Source organism: Lepidochelys olivacea (genome assembly GCF_965140295.1).
Source record: "Lepidochelys olivacea isolate rLepOli2 genome assembly, chromosome: 21".
NCBI classification, from domain to species: Eukaryota; Metazoa; Chordata; order Testudines; family Cheloniidae; genus Lepidochelys; species Lepidochelys olivacea.
Window position 1 is genome coordinate 10,308,536 of NC_140431.1, and position 23,502 is coordinate 10,332,037.

The 23,502-nt window shown below is 49.7% G+C and overlaps 1 protein-coding gene across 7 annotated transcripts in view; it reads right to left on the minus strand.

The window, feature by feature from the left end:
* Positions 1-23,502, minus strand: part of GRM4 (glutamate metabotropic receptor 4) — a 205,449-nt gene that overhangs the window by 149,878 nt on the left and 32,069 nt on the right. The gene's annotated exons all lie outside the window — the stretch shown is intronic.

A 23,502-nucleotide genomic window follows, 5' to 3' on the forward strand; every position in this document is an offset into this window, starting at 1 on the left:
TTATCGGATTCCTTGCACGTGAGCAAAGGGAAATTGCTAACCTCTAGGCCTGGCTCCCCCACCAAGATCCAAGGAGGCGGTGGGGAGAGAACCCCCATGCATCACATCAGCCACCCTGTGCAAAGGGAGATACCTGGGGTCTGATCTGCAATAAAGCTGAGCGCTCTGCAGCTTCACAATGCCTCTGAAAAGAGCTGGCCCCCGAAGCTACTGTGATAGTTTTGAAAGCAATTAGGGAGTGTTGAGTGCAGTTAGAGCAGCACAAGATCAATTCCCAGCTCTGCCACCGACTGTCTGTGTGACCTTGGGCAAGTCATTCAGTCTCTCCATGCCTCAGTTCCCCAGCTGCACAATGGAGAAGGCTCTGTCCTGTCTCACAGGGGGCTTGCGAGGATAAATAGGTTAAAGATAGGAAGATCCCAGATACTGTGGTAATGTGGGAGCTGTATAAGTATCACAGATAATTAATTCACCCAGCTCTACCCAGCAGTGAAAAGCAGCCACCTCTGGAATGGACCGTGGCAGCTGTGTAACACATACACAGTATGGGGAGGAAGCACTGAAGTTCCTATATCCCATGACTATCCCACTAATCAGTTGTGCCTTTGGGCTAATTCATTAGCCAATACAGGGTTTTTTAATCAGTTGTGGGTAAATCCAACCCCGGAGCTCCTTGCTGAGAGGGTGGGCAAATAGATGTGCAAGCAACAACAAAAAATCATCTTTTCCATACAGCTGATTAATCCAATTCTTTTAAATATGCCCCAGAAACTGCTGCTTTTGTTATCTTCCTCCATTCCAGTGAAGCTTTGCGGGCCAGATCCTCAGCCCATGTAAATCAACGCATTTCCCGTGCCGATTTGCACCAGGTGGGGCTCTGGCCCTGACAGTCTGCACTGCATCATTGAATTATATGGGACCTATTAAAGAAACAAACAATTGTAGCCGTTGCAAGATCTCTCGAGCCACCAGCACACCTGCTGCAGGGCATGGGGCCATCTGCTAGCCCTGGCTTACACTCACAGTGTCGACCGTGAAACTGCACGTCAGTAGGTATCTGATGCGAACATCAAATCTGTGCCAATAAAGCAAACCTTCCTTTACAGACAGAGGTAGCTGCTGCCCTCAGGCTGCTCGGACTTTCCCAACAGCAGTAGTACCTGTAGCCTAGGAGGAACACCTGAAGTTTCCATCGTCTGTCTATGGAGTATTTACATCTTCCTGCAAAGCAGCAGCTACTAGCCCCGATGGAAGGCAGGCTTCGTGCAGCAATAGGCCGACCTGACCCAGCAGCTCATCATTCCTCTGTTCAACCCTCCAGAAGGTGGAAGGGGAAATAAATGCCAGGGGCGGGTGGGGGATTTCCTGATTAATGAGAAGCCAAGAGCAATTCTCTCCAGCCCCTGTGCATTTGTTGGCGCTTGCCCACTGCACAGCTGGGGAAGAGAGAGCTGGAGAGGCTGGAGTACGCTCAAGGCCAGGACTATCTCTCATCTCATCTCTTGGTGCAAAAAGCAAAGGAAGTGAGGTGATTGACTGGCAGGAACATGGCAGATCCACCAAGCTCCAAGCGAGGTATAGATCAAGAAGGATGCAGGGAAAACAGGACCAAAACTCCATCCACACACACATCCCCTTCAAGTCTCCAGTCTCTCAGGGGCTCTCAGCACATGTGCCGATTGCTTTGCCTTCCAATGAGGCCTGTCAGTTTCCCTATCTGTCATCAGGCACCAGTATTTAGCCTGTGTTTTAATGTATGGAGACCGGCTTTTGCTGTGGTGCAATCGATAATTAAGATCTAAAGTAATTGGATATTGCAGCCGGCCTATTATTTCATCGATAATACTGTACATACTCTGGAGCTCTCCCTTCCTTGGAAAAGACTCCGACTTCTCTTCTGCTTTGTGTTCGCCTTCACACCCTTTTCCCATTTTCAAGATGCCTCCATTTTCTTTCTGGCTTAAATTCCAGCACCTCAATACAGAGGCCATATATAAATATGGGAGATTAGACAGCTGCTCTCTGCCCGCTGCCAGCCCACCCTTGAAAGAGCAGTGACCCAAAAGAGCTCTGGGGGACTGGTGCTGTTGTCCCTTCCAGGTGGCCACAGAAATCCAGTTCCCTTCCTTCTGCCTTTCCATGGGGCTCTATGCAGAAATCCAGAGCCAGAGCTGTAGAGGTGAAGAATTCCTCAGCTCTCTCTTTAGAAGCAAGACATGGACTGGATATGCCCATCTGGAATGGGCTCTGGTTATAGCACACAGGAGCAAAAGACCGGGAAACGGATTTTTGTTTCTGTGTGCAGACGTTGGCAGGGGAAGGGGTTGCAATCGAACCCAAACCCGCCTGGGAGCCCAACCTGAGAGGAGAAGCTGAGCTTGATGGACCCAAGAAGCAAAGCAACTGTGTGTCATGTTTTCTGAACAACACCGCTCCAATGCAAAGCAAAGTAAATTAAACCAGGAGTATGACATGGAGTCAATGAAGCTAAAAGATGGGAGCCCAGCTGAGCTTTGAGGGGTGTAAACATCACCCGTGTATCTAGAGCACACATTTTCCAACCAAGCATGAAGGGAGGCGGCATAACCCAGTGTCCTGAGCATAGGACTGGCAGCCAGGAGCTTCCAAGATGTCATCCCAGCTCCAACAACAAATCCTGCTGCTGTTGCCTTCGGAGTGTTGCTTCGTGTCATTTAGATTGTAGGCTCTTTGGGGTCGGAGCCATCTTTTTGTTCATCGAATCATAGGACTGGAAGGCACCTTGATAGGTCATCTAGTCCAGTCCATAGGTCATGTTTTCTAGACCTTTAATCATTTTTGTTTCTGTTCTCTGGACTTTCTTCAATTTGTCCACATCCTTCCTGAAATGTGGTGCCCAGAACTGGACACAATACTCCAGTTGAGGCCTAATCAGTGTGGAGTAGAGCGAAAGAATTACTTCTCGTGTCTTGCTTACAACACTCTTGCTAATACATGCCCAAATGATGTTCATTTTTTTTTTTTTTTTGCAACAGGGTTACACTGTTCACTCATATTTAGGTTGTGATCCACAAGGACTTGTTCTCTGTCCATACAGTACCTAGTACAATGGGTTCTGGGCCACGACAGAGACCCTAGATGCTACCATTATACAAATAATAGTAATTCCCCCTGCCTCAGAGACCCATAATCTCCCCGCAGGACGAGGTGTGAGGAAGTTCTGAGTGCATAGCACCCTCCTTCAACAACACACACAAGCAAATATTTAAAACCAAGACACCCTTCCCATGATTTTCCCATCGAGGAGCAAAGGGAGAGAGAGATATCTGACAGATATTAGTCACAGCACTTAATACACGACTGGAGAGGGCTCAGATACTAGGCGGTGATGAAGGCAGGATAAGAACGTGAACAGAACACAATCAATAGGATGATTCATGGAACCTAGCACAGGGAGGTGAGCCAGAGAGGGGGTTATCCCCAGGCGGGGAGGGGGGGATGCTCCCAGCATCTCCCTGCCCCAGGTTCTCTATTACATATTTGTATCGCCATAGTGCCTCGGAGCCCAGGGGCACAACAGGGCGGGAGGGAAGGGGTATAATGGCAGACCCCCTTCCCTGCTGACAAGACAGAGGGGCAACTGGAACAAATTTGAGTGGTGCTGCAACCCCTGCTTGGCCCCCCCCCAACCTTTGCAATCCTTCCAGCACCCATGGGCACAGGGCACTCCCAGCCCCTGGGGAGCAGCAGGCCAGGAACCCCCAGGTCCCAGCAGAATGGGAGGATTGGATCTGGGCTTTTGGTGCTTCCTGGGGAAGGAGAGATGCCGTTCCCAGAACTGCCTGGCATCTGCTGGGGGTTTGCTCCGCAGCCTAACAGCCTCTTTGGGTAAGAGCTCAGGGCCGGGTGAGGAGACCACGGAGCTGGGTGTGGGGTAATGTGGGGGGAAAAGAACAGAGACAGGTGTGGGGCAGTAGGAGGGGAGCAGGAGTGGAGCTAGACGCAGGAGGAAGAACATGGGTCTGGGTAGAGAGACCATGTGAGACAGCTTTGCTGGGCATGGGGGAGTGGCAGGGCAAGAGGTCAGTGTGGGAGCATTCTGGGCCCCTGTCTTAGGAACATTCTGGTTGTGCCCCTGAAAAAGCCCCAGACCTGGCCCAGGATCCCATTTTCCCAGGCCCTGTACAAACACCGCAGAAAAATGGCCCTTGCCCCCAAGAGACAACAAGTGGGGACAGACAGACGGGGGGGAGCACAAGGAAACAATGAGACAATATTGGCCGGCAGGATGGGCCACGGTCTCAGCACCCTAGTCAATGCCAATCTTTTTGTAGGCGGTGGGGCAAAGGAGAGTTTCAAGAAGGGGGTTCAAGGAGGGAAGACCTCTCTACTACGGAAAGGAGCTTTAATTCCAACCATAGGGCCCAGGGTAGCCACTGAATCCTCCATGCCCACTCCTCTCCAGATTGCTTTGGTTTCCCACTGGCGGAGCCTTCGGCCCCTGTAAGCTTGGCCTTTCTGCTGCTGGGACCCTGGTGCTTGTGCTGACATGGACCTGGCGCTGCAAAGTGCTTTCAAGATGAAATGCACCACGGAAGCACTAAGTCCCGCTGTGCAAATGAGGGTCTATTTAAATGACTAACGGAGAAAGGGACAAGCCAGTCATAAAAGTACCCTCCCACCACACCAGGAGGGGAAGCTGTGTTAGAAAGCCAGCCAGGTAAAAGGAACAGCTTTGAACAAAGGGATGAATTTCCCATGCGTCAAACCAATCCATATTTCATGAGTGTGCTGAAAGGAATCCCCATTAGAAGGGATAGCAGATCTATTAACCTTCCCGGCAGTACTGGCTAGGATTGTTTTATGGCCAGTTCTAACATATGCAGCTATTCGAGCTAAGCTAAGGGCCATCACTTCCAATGATTCAGGATGTACCTGCAGGGGGCAGCCAGCCATTTCTGGGCACCCCCATAATAATCGGAAAGGCACGTTCTGGAGCAAGAGAAGGTCTTCTGCTGACACATCAGCTATCGGGCAAGGTATCAAACTAGATAGATTGATCCTACAGGCCAGATCCTACAGGCAAATCCTACAGGCCAGATTCTCAGTGCCAGCTGGTATCTGCTGAAAGGAGTAGCCACAGGCTGTGGCTTCTTCCTGATTCTGGAGCAGATGCTATGCTGGCTTCAGTATAGGTTAGAGCAGTCTCAGGGCTGCTTTAAACTACGCTAACTGGCTATGGCCCCCATGGCCATTTCACCAGCCATGGTCACTCGCGAGCCCCATATGAGAGGCTGCTAGGGAGATCACGCAGACGCTGTCAGACCCATTGCACTGGCAGAGTGGCACAAAGGGATGACACAGCAGAAATGGAACCAGTGTAGCCGGACGGCTCTGTTCCACAGAAGCAGGACACCTGGTCACCCAGCAGCGACGGAGGCGGTAGACACGTGGCCCACGCTCCGGAGCGGTACGTCAAGCAGGCTGCCATCTGCTTTGTTTCCCTGCTAATCAGGCCCTTATTCTTTGTCTGATTATGCACCCCAAGATCTCAAGTTGGGGGGAGGAGAATGGAAGGCTTCCCACAAAGGGAACGTGGGCTTTCTGGAGCCATGCAGGTGGATTTCGTTTGTCACTAACTGGTTGGGAGGAAGAAGGGGAAAACAAAAGCAAGACGAAAGTTGCAAGGAAACAGGTTTGGCGGGGCTGCGTGCGGAGGCTGGCTTGCTTGTGCAGCCTGGGGGGAGGAATGCAGCTGCTATTTGTTTTAATAATCCCAGTGAAGCACAAGGAAATTAACAAGTGCGAAGAGAGCTGGAGATTAATCAGTTTTCCCTGCCCGATTTCCACCTTCCCATCTTAATGAAGGTTACTTATCCGCTAAGTGAGAACACATGGACTTGAATGACGTTATTTCTCCTCCCTCCCTTGTTCTCAGGGAGGCTAAACGTGTGGCTGGATTCTCTCTCTCTATACAGAATCTGAAGGGAGGCAGGATGGGGGTTTATTAAAATGCTGCCTCTGAGCGTGTTCAACGGAGGGGGCGGGCAGGCAGTTCGCTCCCGCGGTTTGCGCTCAGCGCACAAGACCCACCGAAAACAGCAAGGATGCTCTGTTGCAGGCTCCTCCAGGCCCCTGCAGCGGAGCAAGATTGCAAGCCTGGAGGCAGGCGAGGGGCTGCAGGCACATACCCACATCCAGAGGCAGGCAAGCAGGAGGAGGAGGGACTACGTACAGGAGTAGACCCTGCTACACCCTTTTATTAGCGCTGCTCTAGGGATTATTGTGGGGCAGGTCTCTGGCCTGTGTTATGAGGAGGTCAGACTAGATGATCACAATGGTCCCTTTGGGCTTTGGAATCTATGCATTGGGGTGCATTTCTTCCTGACCCCTTCCTGCGTACATGCAGAGCAAGAGACCATCTAGCCTGGAAGCACTGCCAGTCAGAGCCCCTCCCTGCTGGAGTGCCCACAGGGACTAGCCGAGGAACGCTGGCTTGGAGACCTTCCAGCTACTCCCCTCCCAGCCTCGCCCAGAAGGACACTGCAGGGAACAGTGTGGGGGCACAGGTGCTAGCAAGCTCCCAGATATGCCAATCCCAGCCTTTGCCAGCAGAAGTCACTACAAAGGCAGAGGAAGGCGTTCACAGCTACTCCCCCAACTGGGAGCACCACAAACAGCCTGAGTATGAACCCATATAGGACAGCTGCTGGCCACCACGGAGAACCAAACTGCTTTTGTCTCATGCAGTTTTTCCTAGTAGCAAAGTGGAAGGTGCTGGTTACAGGGAACCTTCTGTCATTCCATTCCTAACCCCTCCTTGTATGATTAACCAGAGTCTGTCTACATTAGGGGTAGGGAACCTATGGCATGCGTGCCAAAGGCAGCACGTGAGCTGATTTTCAGTGGCACTCACGCTGCCTGGGTCCTGGCCACCGGTCCGAGGGGCTCTGCATTTCCATTTATTTCATTAATTTTAAATGAGCTTCTTAAACATTTTAAAAACTTTATTTACTTTACATACAAATAGTTTAGTTATATATTATAGACTTATAGAAAGACCTTCTAAAAACGTTAAAATGTGTTACTGGCAAGCAAAACCTTACATTAGAGTGAATAAATGAAGACTCGGGACACCGCTTCTGAAAGGTTGCCGACCCCTGGTCTACATCCTACCCAAAGCTCGGCCTCTGGCCCTAACTCTTATTACTTATTTGTGTTACAGCAGCACCAGCGGAGGTCAGGGCCCCATCGCACTAGGCGCTGTAAGTGCACATAATGAGACACAGCCCTTCCAGAGTTTGCACTCCACACAGACACAGCAGACAAAAGTTGGGGGGGGGAAACTGAGGCACAAAGAGGGGAAGTGCCGAATCAGAGATAGAATGCAGGGCTCCTGGGTCTGCGGCCAGTGTCCTAGCCACCGGACCATGCTGCACCTCAGACTAGACTTCTACCCCTGAACAAAATCTTCCAGCAAAAGTGTGCACGCACATACTCCCATGAACGCAGGCAGCCAGCAAATCCTCCTTTAGCTGAATTATTTATTCCATACATTGTTAGCACACTAAAGACAGCGGCTCCCTCTAGGCTTCAATTAAAACATCAAAAGCATCTATTTGTCTAACCTGTTTTCCTAAGACACACGTTCTCCCCCCGCAAGAGCGTCCTGGACATCAAGGGATGTGTGCCCATTTCCAGTCCGGCTGACAGCCTGCCTGCTGATCTCTGTGCCTCCCGGCAATGGCAGGGGCAGGAATGCAAGCAAGCTATTTCAGAACAGTGGACAGCACCTCCTGAGCTGTGGGTTCTTCGAAACAACCAGCACTGTTCCAGTTCAGGGCTGGGCGACATTCACAGCGGTGGACACCAGAGGAAAATGGGAATCGCTCTTGCCTTCCTTTTGCAGAGGGCAGCATCTTACAGCTTGAATAATAAAAATTATAGGAGAAAAGCTACAAACCTACACTAGAGAGCTTGGCCTTGATCCACATCATAAGGGGGAGGGATAGCTCAGTGGTTTGAGCATTAGCCTGCTAAAACCAGGGTTGTGAGTTCAACCCTTGAGGGGGCCATTTGGGATCTGGGGCAAAAATTGGGGATTGGTCCTGCTTTGAGCAGGGGGTTGGACTAGATGACCTCCTGAAGTTCCTTCCAACCCTGATATTCTATGAGGCAAAAGGATAGTCGCCCTCCCAGCTAAGTATCCTCAAAGGTTACGCCTGGGCACAGGTACACAAGGGCAAGCACTGGGCATCATGGCCCCCCTGACAGGGAGCAGGCCCAAACCCCTTGCACATCTGCTCCCATAAAAGCACGAGAGAGAGGGGACTTTGGTATGTATATTACAGTAGCACCAAGAGGCCCCCACTGAGATCAGGGTCCCATTGTGCAAGGTGCTGTCCATATCCACAATAAGACGTTCCCTTTTCTGAACCCCTTACAGATGCAAGACACAAAACGGAATCGTTATCTCCCTTTTGCAGATTGATGACTGAAGCACAGAGATGAACGGCCAGAGAGACAAAGACATAGATAGGCACCTAGTGGGATTTTACCAAAGTCCCAAAGCGGGTTAGGTGCCTAACTCCCATTGATTTAAATAGAGGATAGGTGCCCCACTTGAAAAATCCACCTAAACAGCTGTGGCCGAGCTGCAGGTCTTTTATTGCAGCGTAGGTGTTCGCTTAGGCATGGTCACATAGTAAATCAGTAGAACAGCTGGGAGCAGAACCTAGGTCGTCTTAGTATGAGTCTAGTGCCTGACCCACAAGATCACCCTTCCTCTCCTCGGGCCTGGCTGAGGAGACCCAGGCAGAGCGTGGTTCATCATCCCAACAAGGAGCTTAGTGTGTTCCCATCTGAGGCCTCACCCCTGCTGGGACACAGAGGCCTGGCATACAGGCTGCACTGCTCTCATTGAAGCAGGATCAGTGGCCCCTGCTCCCCATCCAGACTTTTTAGCCCAGTGCCGCTATGAACCATGGCAGCCCTGTTTGCAAACAGCAGCACTCCCACTAATGCCTCATCCCCCCGGCCCCCAACCATATCCCTGCCCCATTTGCACGTACCAATGGCAGCAGCCAGAGACCACAGCACTGCTCCTCACTTCCTAGATTTTTCCCATGTGTGGCGGAAGGGCACGCATGCAACCAGACCCTTCCGCTAAGAGTGTTTTCGGCATGGGAATTTCCTTGTTTGACAGCGCCACTGTTGGGATTGGGATAGTGTGATGAGGTGGGGGCATTTGAGGGTGTCAAGCAAGACGACTTGAGGAAAGGAGGTGTTTTTGATAAGGGAGATGAGCATGGAAGATCGTGAGAGCTGGCTGGAGGGGGAGCGTGCATTGCGGAAGCAACAGTGAGCAAGCAACAGATGAGACAGGAGACTGCAAGCTCTCTAATCCTACGAAATTTTCTTGCATACCAAACCATCAGCACTGATCAAACCAGCATGCAGAAGAGGCTCCACATCTGAAAGCTTTTCTGCTGATGTACAGCTTTAATTAGCCCATGGCATCTAATAAAGGGCACTTTATTTATTCATATAGACACAGAATGACAAAACACACTCTGAACAGCAGCTAAAAACCGCTCATCAAATATTGAAAGTGCTGGCAGGATGCGTAGAAATGGTGTTTGCTCCTGCAAGCTAGAGCTAGTGACAATGCCTCCCACCTGTCCTCCGCATTTAAGTGACAGGCAAGACCGACTTACCAGTTAGGCAGCTCTGAATTAGCAGAGTGCCAGGAGAGCCCTGGGCTCATGGTTTATGGATGATGAACAATGGCAGGGAAAGTCTCTCTCATCTGGGTTGGTATAGTGCCTAGCACAGAAGGATCCAGGTCCACGACTCAGGTTCCTACCCACTATGGTAATACAAACACCCATGGCAGAGCTATGGGCCCCCTGGACTAGCAGAACTGGGATTACTGCAGATCAGGAATGAAATGCATCAGAAGAGCTCGTGGGCCTCCCAGGACTGGGACAGCAGAGAGGTTTGTATTTCATGACCCTGGTGCATTAGCTAAGCATGAGGGGACCTGGGACTGGAATAGTGAAGGTGACAGGCAGGGGAGAGGGGCTCAGAACCGGAACGCGGGTGGAACTAGCTCATAAAGGAGGTGGACTGACAGAGCTGTGTGAAAACAGCCTGCACCGAGCTTGGCCGAGTCTCCCATTCTGATAAGATCTCAAATGCACCCCCAAACATTTAAAAACAGCAATTAGAAACCAAGGACCAGAATTCTCCTGTGCATTTGGGCCACTTCCTGCGGTGCCACTGGGAGAAAGCAGCTGCAAAGCCAACCCAACCAGACCTCCCCGTGGTCTAGAGCTGATGTAGCGGTTCCTACCTCCCTTACCCTTCCTTGTGGTCTGTTCAAGAGGCCTGGCCATAGGAACAGGAAACATAGGGTGTGTTTCAGGTTTCTTGTACCACAGCAATCCCCAGTTGTCTGAATCACCACTTGGGGAAGTTACATCAGGAAAGTAGCTTGGCTCATAGCTGATCCAGGATCTGGGGAGTGCAAAGATGGCTCGGACGAGGATCTGGATCGAACAACTGTAAGGGAAATTCCTTGGTGCTGTTGCTAGATTAGCTTGCTATGGAATCTCTCTTCCTTCTGGGATTTTATAGCTGTACCAATGCAAACCCCACACGCATACAAACAAAGCTGCCATTTGCAACTGTGCAATTTTTCCCCATTCCTGGCACTGATTGGAAGAGGGCAAATTCCCAACACAGCTCAAGAATTGGCTGATAAACGCTAGCTCCAAGAATCCCTCCCGTCTGGCTGAGAATTCCCAAATCACAAAATCGGAGGGTGGAAGAAAGGAAGGGAATCCAGTTTTCTTGAAATGAGCTTGCTGTACTTCGTAACTGATTTTGCATCTGTGTCACTTACCGGGCTGCCTGACAACTGTCTCAGAAAGGCACTTAAGCCATTTAAAATAATCAAAGTACTCATAAGCCACTTAACATTTCCCAACACTTCGCACTTCCTACCAAATTCCCCGGCCACACCCGGCCGAAACCAGGAAACATGCTGAAAGGGAAGGGTTGAACGGACTCTCGGGCCTTATCCTTTGGCAGGTCGTATTTGTTAGAGGAGAGGGTTAGTGCATTTTTCATGCCCCTGTTTCCACTTGGATTCCTCTGTTCTTCAGGCTGTGGCTCCGTTATTTGCATTGCAGGAGAGTCTAGGCGCTCCAGTCATGCACCAGGGCTCCTCTGTGCTAGGTGCAGTACAAACACACGGCTCTTGCTCCAAAGAGCTTCCAGTCGGAGACAACAAACTACAGATGGATACAGCGAGGCAAGGGAGTACAAGGACACAGTAGTGGGCAGCACACGGGGCAGTGGTCTCTACACACCAGCAGCCTAACCAAAGTCAAGCTTTCTGTAGGTGTCACGGCAAGGGAGCGTTTTAACATTTCCATTGCCCCCACAGCATCCCCTCCAAGCCCCCTGGATACATCTCACACTCAGTAATTACCCACTGCTGTTCCCCAATCTTCACAAATCCTGCCCGACTCTGCATCCCTTTTTCACTACGGGCTGGATCCTCTACCTCGAGATAGCCCCTTTGCGCTGCTTCAGTGGCAAAACATGGGCCATAACTTGGACACATCTCCACAGACAAGGATTTTCTCCAATAAAAGTGTAGGGTGGGGGAGGCAAGCCAGCTTGCACAGGCGCCAGACCCCATCCTCTTCCCCCATGGTGCATAGCAGGCACAGAGGAGGAGCGCAAAGGGGCATGGCCAGAAATGACTGTGCTCCAGCATTCCCCAGCCCGTGCACAAGCCCTTAAGAGCCATTACCAGCTAGAGTACTTTAGAGCAGCCTCAAGGCTGCACTAATGGACCCTGGGACCGGTACAGAAACAGCCCCAACCCCATCACTACTCATGCAAAGAGAGCCACTGAGCTCAGGGCAAGTAAGCACTGTTCAACGTGAGTGACGGTTGCCAAATTAGCCATAGACATTAGCATTGGGATAGAGCTACCTCCTTGTGAGTGCAGGATCATTCCCTGCAGTCTGTTCTCCAAGCCGACTATAAAAGGCCCTCCCTTAGGAGACCATTCCACTGCCTAATAGATCAGGCTGCTGCTCAGCATCATTAGCAGCCCAAATGTTTCCTAAAAGCTCTGAGTGTCTCCTGTGTTTCCTGCTGCTTGTGTCCGAGAATAAGTCACTCTCAGGAAAGCTGAGTTGATGGCAGGTGCATTTTAGGGTGGGGGGGGTGGTTCGCCCATTTAATTGCTTTGGGGGAGGCTGATTAGGCGGTGCATGGATCTGATACAGGAGATAGCCCGGATGCCCTCCATTGGCTGAAGGAGCAGGAGAGGGCGGGAGGGATAACAAAATGTAACCAGAACAATGGAGGTTTAATCCTGTGGGCTTTCCTATAAAATACAGGTGTCACATCCCCAGCCGGTATAAACCAGCATTAGCCTCCACTCCACTTAATGCAGCAAGGCCAATTCACACCAGCAACGGATCTGGCCCCAAGGACAGAGAGGCCTCTTCCCTTTCAGCTTCCCATTTTTGTTGCCCTTCCTTACTGGGCCAAGTAGGGCCCCGATCCTGCAACACGTGGCGCACCTTCAGTCGCAGCTGTCCTCGATATAGGCATCGGGTGGCACTCAGTGTGTCGCAGGATTGGGCCTTTGCAGTGCCAAATTCCCCATTTAGAGACAATTCTGCTTCCAGGCCCAGTGACTGGTGCATTTCTCCGTGCTCCTTCTCAGCTCCGGACTTCGCACGGGGGTGGTTTGGATGCAGGCAGCTGTCTGGGCCCCCCGCATCGCAAATATACACATACATGGATGTCAATGGGAGTTCTGCCTGTGTGAGGACTACAGGATTCCACCCATATGGCTCAGACAGAACTTGGGGCAGTGGTGTGTTTTAATGAAGCCGCATAGGTAGTTTGGGTATGGGAAGAAGGGAGAAGCTGCTGAGGGGTAAGTGCTGTAAATTTGCATTGTCGATTGCACGGCACACCTGACAGCACTACCCCATGTGTGTTCACTGTAAGCTTGGCGGGGCTCCTTCCTCCAGCAAGAAAAAAAAAAAAACCCACAAGGTTCATGTTTCAGGCTGCGGCCACGAAAGGCAGCCATGTGCCTTGTACTAGCCAGGATTCCGAATGGAATCCAGTTCCAAATGCAAGGGGTTTTCAGCCACAAATTTTCAACTCCTGAAAACCTAAAGTGTTTCAGGGTTTGTTTTTTCAACTAAAACTACCCAAAAATATTTCGGCTGAAATCGTCCATTTCCAGGGGGATTTTCCATGTTGATGAATATGCTCAGGGTTTAGCTGATCGCCATATTTGGGGTCGGGAAGCAATTTTCCTCCAGGGCAGATTGGAAGAAGCCCTGGAGGTTTTTTGCCTTCCTCTGTAGCATGGCTGTAACAGGAGCAGGTTCTTTGCACTCAGAATACGTCCACGGCATGGCTGTGGCTGGCCCAGATCAGCTGACCCTGGCTTGGGCTGCAGGGCTATAAAATCGACGTGTAGATGGTCAGGCTTGGGCTGGAACCTGAGCCCAAACATCTGCACTGCAATTTTTAACCCCGCAGCCTGATCCCTGGGAGCCCGAGTTAGCTGACCCACCATCTGCGATTCGGTGCCTTGGAGGTTGTATGGCAGTGTAGACGTACCCTGAAAGGATGGGCTCTGAGCTCAGCTGTCTCTCTCGAATGCTCACTTTCTATCCAAGCCATTGCAAACACGAATGAGTCAAACCTCCAAGCCCCCTTCTTCGAGGGGCAGGATAGTGTCAATGTCCCCATTGCGCAGATGGGGACCCCAGAATAGACCCTCTGTCAAAGGGCCTGCAGCTCTTAATTGCTGACTTGCTGGAGGATTCTCTGCTTCTTGAAGTCTTTAAAACACAATTTGAGGACTTCAATAGATCAGACATAGGTTAGGGGTTTGTTACAGGGGTGGGTGGGTGAGATTCTGTGGCCTGCGTTGTGCAGGAGGTCGGACTAAATGATCATAATAGTCCCTTCTGACCTCAGTATCTATGAAACAAGCTATTTTTCCATGAAAAAAAATTTCCAATGAAACATTGACCAGCATAACCATTAATGTAAATCAGGGGTAGGTGAAGTCAATGGAGTGAAATCTGAATCAGGCCCCATAAGGACTCATTATTGTAGGTGGGTTCAGAGCAGATTTGGATCTCATGCTATGCCCTCTGCCCCACTGAGCAGAAATAGGGAAACCCTTTTGAAGTAGGGAATTGTACAAAGGGCCAAAATCCTGACATCCTTCCAGGAGGTTTTACTCCAACCTTACTCATTCAAGCTCCTATTGGCTTCAGCGGGAATTTTGCTTGCACTAGAATGGAGTAAATCTTGAGTAATGGCTGAGCTGGGTTCTGACCCAAGGAAAGAAGAACAGAGCAGTGATTGATTTTGGGACAGGGACAATGCCACATAGGGCCATCTCTGTTCTTTGGTCCTGTTGCAGGGAAGGGGCAAACTTCACAGTTTTGATGCAAGAGCAGGGGTGGGCTGGGAGTTGTATTTTCATAGAGTGGAACAACATACAGCAGGACAGATGGGCCTAAAGGAAAAACGTGACTGGAGTAACCTCCAGAGGGTGTTAGCTCTGCCATCAAAGGAGCTTGCAACAGTACCTCTAAATGAAATAAGGAAGGAGGAGATGAAAGACAACAAGGCCATGTATTAAAATGCCAAATTCATCCAGCTCCTCAGAAGTGAATGCAGCCGCATCGGATGCAATCTGGCTGCAGGGGACAGGTGCTTTCCTTCAAATCAAAGGGGGTGTGCACGCACTCACCCAGCCCTGAATCAAGGGGGCAATTCTACCTGGAATCTGTTGACTCTTCTGTTTGGTTTCCAGAGCAGCACACTTGATGATGACGACATCTGGACACACGAGAGTGTGTCAAACATCCCACAACACGTCAAGAACAGGCATGGTTTGGGGCGAACCTCATTTGGGAGAAGGCTTGGCCCCTTCTCCTTGCTGCCAATCCCCATAAAATGCCAGCCAAGTGGGCTGAGCACTGTCTAAAGACGGCCTCTCATAAGGGCCCACAGACACCGTGGTGGTGAGTTTGGTGGACACGACTAAGTCGAGTAAGTTCTACACTGACGGACTGGAACAGGGTCCAAGGTACAAGAGTGGCCTTTTGAGACAAAGTGATAACAGAGGAAGCATTCTAACAGAGTGCAATACGACAGTGAGAGATTGGATCCACATGCAATGGGAACAGTACTGGGTATGTCTCCCCTGCTGTGACTGCAGCTCGCACGAGAGCTAGCTCACCTTTGTCTAGCTAGCTAACAGTGATGCCACGGCAGGCTTCAGTGTGAGCTCTCCTAGCCCTAGGCCACTGGGGAATTACTTGGGCGGCTAGTCTGCGCTGTAGCATCGCTGTTCTCGTACCTGAGCTAAGTTGATTCAAGCTAGCTGGGTTATGCGTACGCAGGCTGCAAGCACACGCCTCCAGTTGCTGCCTAGACATACCCTCAGTGATGCTGTGATGGGGGAGGTATAATGATCTCAACAGAAGCACCCCTAAGTTGGATCTGAACTGTCTAGACTGCTGAGGCAGACAGAAGTGGGACAGAGATCTCCCAGTCGGAGACTCTTACTGGTGCTTTCTTGCTATGAGTTAAGTTAGTCCAGGCAGTGCAGAGCAGGAAGTGATGGGGAAGGGAATTAAACTCTCACAGCCAGACCAGTTATTTTACTGCATCCGGTTCCCGCATCCCCAGCTAGAACAGAGGGAGCATTAGGGATACAAGATCCCTCAAACCTGGGATACTGCTCCCAGTGGCGGCCAGTGCCTGCTCCTTGAGAAGATGGTGATCCGCTGCCACAATGCATCTGACTGAGTGTATCCAGTCTGGACCAACCGGAGAGGGATGCCTTCCTGACTTCTCCACATCAGAGACGGTCAGGGGCACAGAGAAATTATGACTTTGCAAGCACAGGCCTAGGAAGCAGGACTCCTGGGTTCTGTTCCTCTCTGCCACAGCCTCTCCGTGTGATTTGGTGCAGGTCGCCAACCACTCTGTGCTCATGGAAGCAGTCCCAGTGAAGTCAGCAATTAAGAGCTGCAGGCCCTTTGACAGAGGGTCTATTCTGGGGTCCCCATCTGCGCAATGGGGACATTGACACTAACCTGCCCCTCGAGGCTTGGAGGTTTGACTCATTCGTGTTTGCAATGGCTTGGATAGAAAGTGAGCGTTCAAGAGAGAGACAGCTGAGCTCAGAGCCCATCCTTTCAGGGTACGTCTACACTGCCATACAACCCCCAAGGCACCGAATCGCAGATCGTCAGCTGACCCGGGCTCCCAGGGATCAGGCTGCGGAGCTAAAAATTGCAGTGCAGATGTTTGGGCTCAGGCCCTCACGGGGTCCCGGAGCCTGGGTTCCAGCCCAAGCCTGACCATCTACACGTCGATTTTATAGCCCTGCAGCCCAAGCCAGGGTCAGCTGACCTGGGCCAGCCACAGCCATGCCGTGGACATATTCTGAGTGCAAAGAACCTGCTCCTGTTACAGCCTTGTGTGGGGGCATTTACCCTTCTCAGCCTGCCTCAGAGGGGGCCCCTATGGAGAAAGCCCATCTTGGGCCTCGCTGCAATTATCTCCAACAGCTTTGGCTCGGCCCGGAAAGCAGCAGCAAGCGTAATTCACAAACAATTTAATTCTGATGAAATACCACTGCAGCAGCAACCACATCTGGGACGGCATATGCCCTGGAGCCAAACAAATAATGCCTCGACTCAATGCTAAGCCCCACTTGTCACTCGCATGCACTCCTCCTTTCCCGGGATGCGACCCACCCTTAACGGGTCACCCAGGGATTGCCTTCGGGCCTCGAGGAAACATGGTGCTGTAGCCACATTTCCGAGATCAATAAAGATTCCTTAGGTACCGTGCATACAAAACAAGAGGCCAGCTTGCTTAGCGAGCGTATCCAAGCTAAGCTACCACACCTGTCCATCAGCCATGGGGGGACAGGGGTACTGGCTGTCAGAGAAGGGGAGAATTCAGCAAGGGTTTGAAATTAGTTCAGGTGGGGAGCTCTGTTCCGCATCCCCCCCTTGCTAGCTATGATCAAGGCGGATACCTGGAGGAAGAGAAGCCTCCATGAGACAGCAGAGCATGGAAGGAACAGCTGACATCCTGCTCATGTTCTCTTGGGGGCCCCAATCCAGCAAAGTGCATGCTTAAGCTTAAGCGTTCAGATTCCACTGCAAATAAAACACTTGTTTTTAATTAAGGCACCACAAAAGACTCTCCCCGGAACAAAAGGAGGAAGTTGCCTCCTTAAGATCTCGCTTTTAGCTGTACAATAATTAGGCTTTGTTTATTGGTTTTACGGTTCCATTTAGAAGCTTTTCTTTTCTCTCTCTATTTTCCTCCCGCACGTTTCCTTTTCCCGTTTTATTTTCAGTCAATTTCTTCTTACACAAAATTCTTGCAGCTGCATAAACAACCCCTTTACCACCACAAGCTGCTCACGCATCCTGACTGATTGAGCTGACTTTAGCACCAGCCCACAAGGCTCCTTTACCAGCAACTCTCTCTGCAGGATGCTCTCCAGCACAAGGGACATTTGTCCGATCTTTGCATAGTCTGACCGTTAAAAATCCCCCAGGCTCCAAGATCATGGGGGAGGGGAGGGTGATTAGAATCACACAAAAATTCAAAGGGGAGACCTCCCACAAAATTCAGCGTCATTTCACCACCCGGAAATGTTAGTTTTCTGCTCAGGCCTCAGTCACGCAATCTGATCCTCATAGGAGGACCCTGGTTTTGTCCCATTGACTCTAGATACAGGGGGCTTGCCTGCCCCCTTTTTTCTCTCCCCCACTGTAAACCCCTACATTTTAAGTGTAAGCTGCTATGAAACTTCAAACTACAAGGCACATCAAGTCCCCATGCCTGGGGCTCACTTTTTATTGTCAGCTAACAAGATGCCAAATAAACTCTGATACCAGACACTAACCACTCAAGCCTTTCCCAGCTGGGAGGGGAGAGGACACTCTATTATAGCCCTTGCTGGCTATTATGGAGAGATCCCCTGACCCCATACCTCTGGTGTATCAATTCTGCACAGAATTTGAAGAGAGAAGTACAGGTTGTAGGAAGAATGAGTTTGGAGAAGATACCGGGGAAGTCAGTCTGTGTGCACATGGCTAGAATGCTGTTACAACTGCAGCATCTCTAAACAGTTCTCTTAAAGAGACAGTTTCATTTTACAAACATGGAGTCCTCCCATGTTATTTTCCACCATGCAGTACATGAAACACCCAGAGTTTCTCTGAGCCTTGGGCCTCTCCTGGCTGCTGCCCCTGCCTAAGAAGCAGGAAGCCTTACATTTGGCTTCCCGTAGGTCACATGCCTATTCCTCCTCATATGCTGGGACTACAGCCCTGTTTTAGACAGCCATAACAGGCACACTGGGACACATGCATGCACTGCAAAGCCCAATGCTACAGATTCAACACCCCATTCCCCCCCTATCACTCCCCCCCCACACACACACACAGCATGCATGGTGTAGGAGTTTGGGGCAGGCAGAAGGAGAAGACGTCACAAAACTGGAATCTGGGTCTCTCCATGGACTGGAGCCCATGACTTTGCAAGGGATCAGATTTATTTGATGCAACCCTGCTCCCAGAAGAAGAGTGGCTACTAACAATGGTCCTTGTCTAGGTCAGATCACAGCCCAATGCCAATAGAAGCTGGTCACCACAGAGGGGCCAGGCACGTGCAACACTGTTTGTACTGGAAAGTGCCCAGTTCTCTCCAGCGCACGGAAGATCAGAAAAGAAACCACACAAGCCTCCTCAGCCGTGAACCAGGGCAATGTGGGATAGCAGCAGGAAAACCATTTACATGAGCTGTGCTACTGCACTCAGGACCACTTTCTATTCTGTTGCTAAAAAGGACAGAGGTGGATACTGAGACGGAGTGTGAGTTGATACTGAGCCCTAAGAATACCCCAGTGCATTTAGCACGGTTGTTAACCAATTGGAGAGATTGTGTACACGGACAGGGAGAAAGGGCTCTTCCACAGTCGTGCTAGAGGAAACAAAGGCTACTTAAGTACCCAATTTAAACCCGATGAAAAGATAGGAGAGATTTTCCCACATGATGCATAATCAACCTGTGGGACTCATTGCCACAAGATAATGGGGGGGGAAAGGGGGGCAAAAACCTACCAGCATACAAAGACTGGATGTTTACATGGATCATGAGAATATCCAGAGTTCTAACAGTGACAGATGAAAAACAACCAAGAGCTTGGGGAGCAATCGAAACCTACCAGTTAGACCTCTAGCAGGTTAACAGCGAAACAGGCTCCAACTATTGGGGGTCAGGAAGAAACTTCCCCTGGGAGCTCTTGCTCCTTTCCCTGAGGCAGCTTTTTGCTGGCTACCGTTGGAGACAGGATACTAGACTAGGTGGTCTGCTCCAATGTGGTAATTCCTGTGTTCCTCTAGCATAGGAAAAGCAATAGATTAATTCCTGCAAGGTGTGTCAAAGCCATAACTTAGGCCTTGTCTACATGAGGAAAAAAAAAGGGATGTAAATTTAAACTTATATAGTTATACCAGTATAATCCCCCATTTGGACACTCTTATTCCAGTATAAAAGTGCCTGTCTTTGGTGTAGCAGATGCGGCTCGGAAAAGGGGTTATGCTAAACAGAAAAAATCCATTGAGACCAGACTAAGTGTTCACAGGGGTATCACTACATCAGTAGAACCATTAAAGCTTTCCTGTGTAGCCAAGGCACACCGAGACCTAGGTTCAATTCCCTGCTCTGCCACAGACCCCCACCCCCACCCCATGTGACCCTGGGCAAGTCACTTAGCGCCTCTGTGCCTCAGTTCCCCATTTGTACAATGGGGTAATAGCCCTGCCCTGCCCAGGGCAGTTGTGAGGATAAATACGTAAAAGATTGTGAGGGGCTCAGATTACACTATGGTGGCAGAGGCCGGATAAGCACCTAAGACAGACTGAACCCTAGACAGGGTTGCGCAGCCTCCTTCCTGCCACTTTTACATGGCTCTTTGCATAAAAATAAAAATGGACTGAGGTTAAGAGAATAAAAATTAAAGAACATTTCTCCTCTCTCGTCCAACTGTCTCTCAATCTTGCCTCCTCTCTCCCTCCCTCTCCATTCCTCTCTGAAGCGAATGCATTCAATCTTTTTTCTCTCAGCAAATGGCTTAAGTTTTCTCCCATTCTCTCCAATTTATATTATTTTAATTATTGAATAGCCCTCTCGCTCATCGTCTGGAACATTAACATGTTTTTAAAAGGGACCCAGGAAAAATCAAACTCCATCAGTGATCTGTTTTGCTGTCTCAGCTAACAGCCTCCAGCTCTCCCAGGAGAGCACAAAACTCATTGCAGCTTGCAGGGCAAAGGGACGAAGAGGAGAGGGACCAAAAAAAAAACCCCAAAAAAAAAATCTTGGAGAGAAGACAGTGAATTCCAAGATATTGGGAAAGGAAATAGATGCCGTGAACCAGAGCTGGGAACCTGCACTCTGGGCGAAGAGTTTGCTCTTCGTCCATGTTTTCTGCTTGTAGATATTCCACTGCAGCTGCTTCTGCATTTGTATTATATTTACATTTATCTATGCGTGTCCCTGTATCTCTGCCGGTTGCTGCTAAGGGGGCTCTTGTTCAAACACACTTTCTAGCCCAGGGACATTATCGTGTATAAATAAGTGCTCAGCAAGAAAGAAAGTAATTAAAGAGTCCTTGGAATTCTACTGGGATTACATGGAGGTGGGGACAAAAATCAGAACAGAACTTTCTGCATTAGAGACAGCCCCGTTCACCCAGAAGGATCAGAGTTTCAAGACTCTTCATTGTGCTTTGTATTACAGTGGCATCTAGGATTCCAGAGCACCATGACTGTCCACCCCACCTTTGTAAGAGACAGACCCTGCCTGAAATGCTTTACAATCTAAATGGCACAAGACAAATACTAATAAGGCTTAGTTTTTATCTAACACTTTTCATCCATAGATCTCAAAGTGCTTTATAAAGGAGGCTAGTATCCTTACCCCATTTTACATATGGGGACACTGAGGCACAGGGAAATGACATGATTTTCCCAAAGTCACACAGGCGGCCAGGGGTAGAGCTTGCAATAGAACTGAGGTCTCCTGGGTCCCAGTCCAGTGTTTTATCCGCTAGGCCTCCTCCTGATTTTACACATGGGGAAAGTGAGGCACAGAAAAGCCACATGGCTACTCAGTGTCACACAAAGGCTTCACAGGGGAACCAGGCATAGAACCCAGAGGTTCCTACGGTAATGCCACATCCTATCCACCAACCAAGAGGCCAGCCACACAAGTGGCTAGACCAAATGGCTAACCCATACTACTCCTGGGAGAATTCTGTGCCACTGCACAGGCGCAGAATTCATGTCAGGCACAGAGTTTCCCCACCCACCGCAGAAAATACACTGAGCCAAGAAGTGCTGCAGTTCTGCCTTTCACCCCCAGAGGCCAGAACAGCCCACAGCCAGCTGCATTCATCACAGCACCTTGCCCATGGAGCCAGGTTACGACAGACAGAGTGGGGCACCCGGGGATCACAGACCCAAGAGCTAGTGGGGTGACAGGATTGAGCCAGGGGCTGAATGGGAGGTGGGCTGCAGGGCCACATAGGGACAAGGCCAGATGTGCCTGACTCAATGGGAGAGGCTTGCGGTCAGCCAACATCTGCATGGGGGAGGCTCCCCAACTCCCTTATGATCCAACTCCCCCACAAAAAAAAAAAAACTTGTTCCATATTCTCCCACCCACATCCAACAACCCTCCAGGTTCACTCCCAGGCTCCATACCTCTCCCTCAGCTCCTCCGTTATCCTGACTCCCCCAAGCCTTTGAACTGCTTCTGAGGGGTGCAGAAATACATTTCTATATTGTAGTTTAAATGAATTACTCAAAGTTCTGTATTAATATGCCTGGTAAGGAATCTATTTATCAAAAAACATTTCCTGGTTTGTTTGGTTTTTTTTCTTTTTTTTTTTGGTCTGCATTGTTACAGACATTTGCTAACAGGTATTTTGAGAGAAATGACAAAATTATTGGAAACTGGCATGATTATATTGTGTTATTTTGACAAATAAAACATGCAGAATTTTAAAATATTGTGCACAGAATTGTTTATTTTTTTGGCGCAGAATTCCCCCAGGAGTAAAATACTAAGCCTGGCAATAAGATAACACACACGAGGTGAGAGAGAAGGTAGTCAGATCAGCTACTAATAATCCTCTAAGAGGTTGAACTAGGAAGGATACTTAGAGACCTAAAGTAAATAATTTTCAACAGGGGATATTGATCCATAGGAACTGATTAGCTAATCCATACCTGGCCCTTCAGAGGGACAAAGCTAGACCGAAGTAGAACCAAAATACCATTCTTGACCTTACTCATCCAACTCCCAGAAGGCATGCTGCACCTGCGGATGGACTTCAGAGCCACAAGCTTTTAGCTCATAACAGCAACAGAGAGGTGCCAAGAAGCATCAGTCCACCATGTGGCTATTCACGCTTTGCATACATTTCTCACAACACTCTCACATGCTACAAATCCCAGGAGCAACAGGACACCGTGCATCCCCTGGAGTACAGATGCGGTCTTCACAATGGTGTCCTTACCATGACTCTGTAACAGATAGCTGCCTTCATCTCCCAGTGATAAACAGTTTAAGCTATGGCAATCATTCTGCTCCTCAGGAATTAAGGGGAAATATGATCTCAAGCTTTGGGTATATAATCCATAGCCCATTATCCAATCATCTGCAATAACTGGTGTCATGATGATATACATTAAAATGCCTCAGTGTGCTATCTGTTTGCAGGCAGATGAGTTGAGAGCATTCTTTGATAGATGATAACTGCGTGTAGGGAGTCTCAAACATATCTGACTGCTCCCATCACAACCATGAAAGATGGGAAGGGCTTATCAGCCCACAGAACGGGAGAGCAAACAGAGCCTTGGCAGAATTGTTTCCCACCGCTTGTAGTCCCCATAGTTAGCTAGATAGAAAGGATCACCTTGGGGTTAGAGAGTAACAGCCGTGTTAGTCTGTATTCGCGAAAAGAAAAGGAGTACTTGTGGCACCTTAGAGACTAACCAATTTATTAGAGCATAAGCTTTCGTGAGCTACAGCTCACTTCCTCAGATGCATATCGTGGAAACTGCAGTAGGCTTTATATATACACACAGAGAATATGAAACAATACCTCCTCCCACCCCCACTGTCCTGCTGGTAATCAGGACAGTGGGGTGGGAGGAGGTATTGTTTCATATTCTCTGTGTATATATAAAGCCTACTGCAGTTTCCACGATATGCATCTGAGGAAGTGAGCTGTAGCTCACGAAAGCTTATGCTCTAATAAATTGGTTAGTCTCTAAGGTGCCACAAGTACTCCTTTTCTTCTTGGGGTTAGGGCTCTGCATTCAAACTTGTGAGATCTGGGTTCAA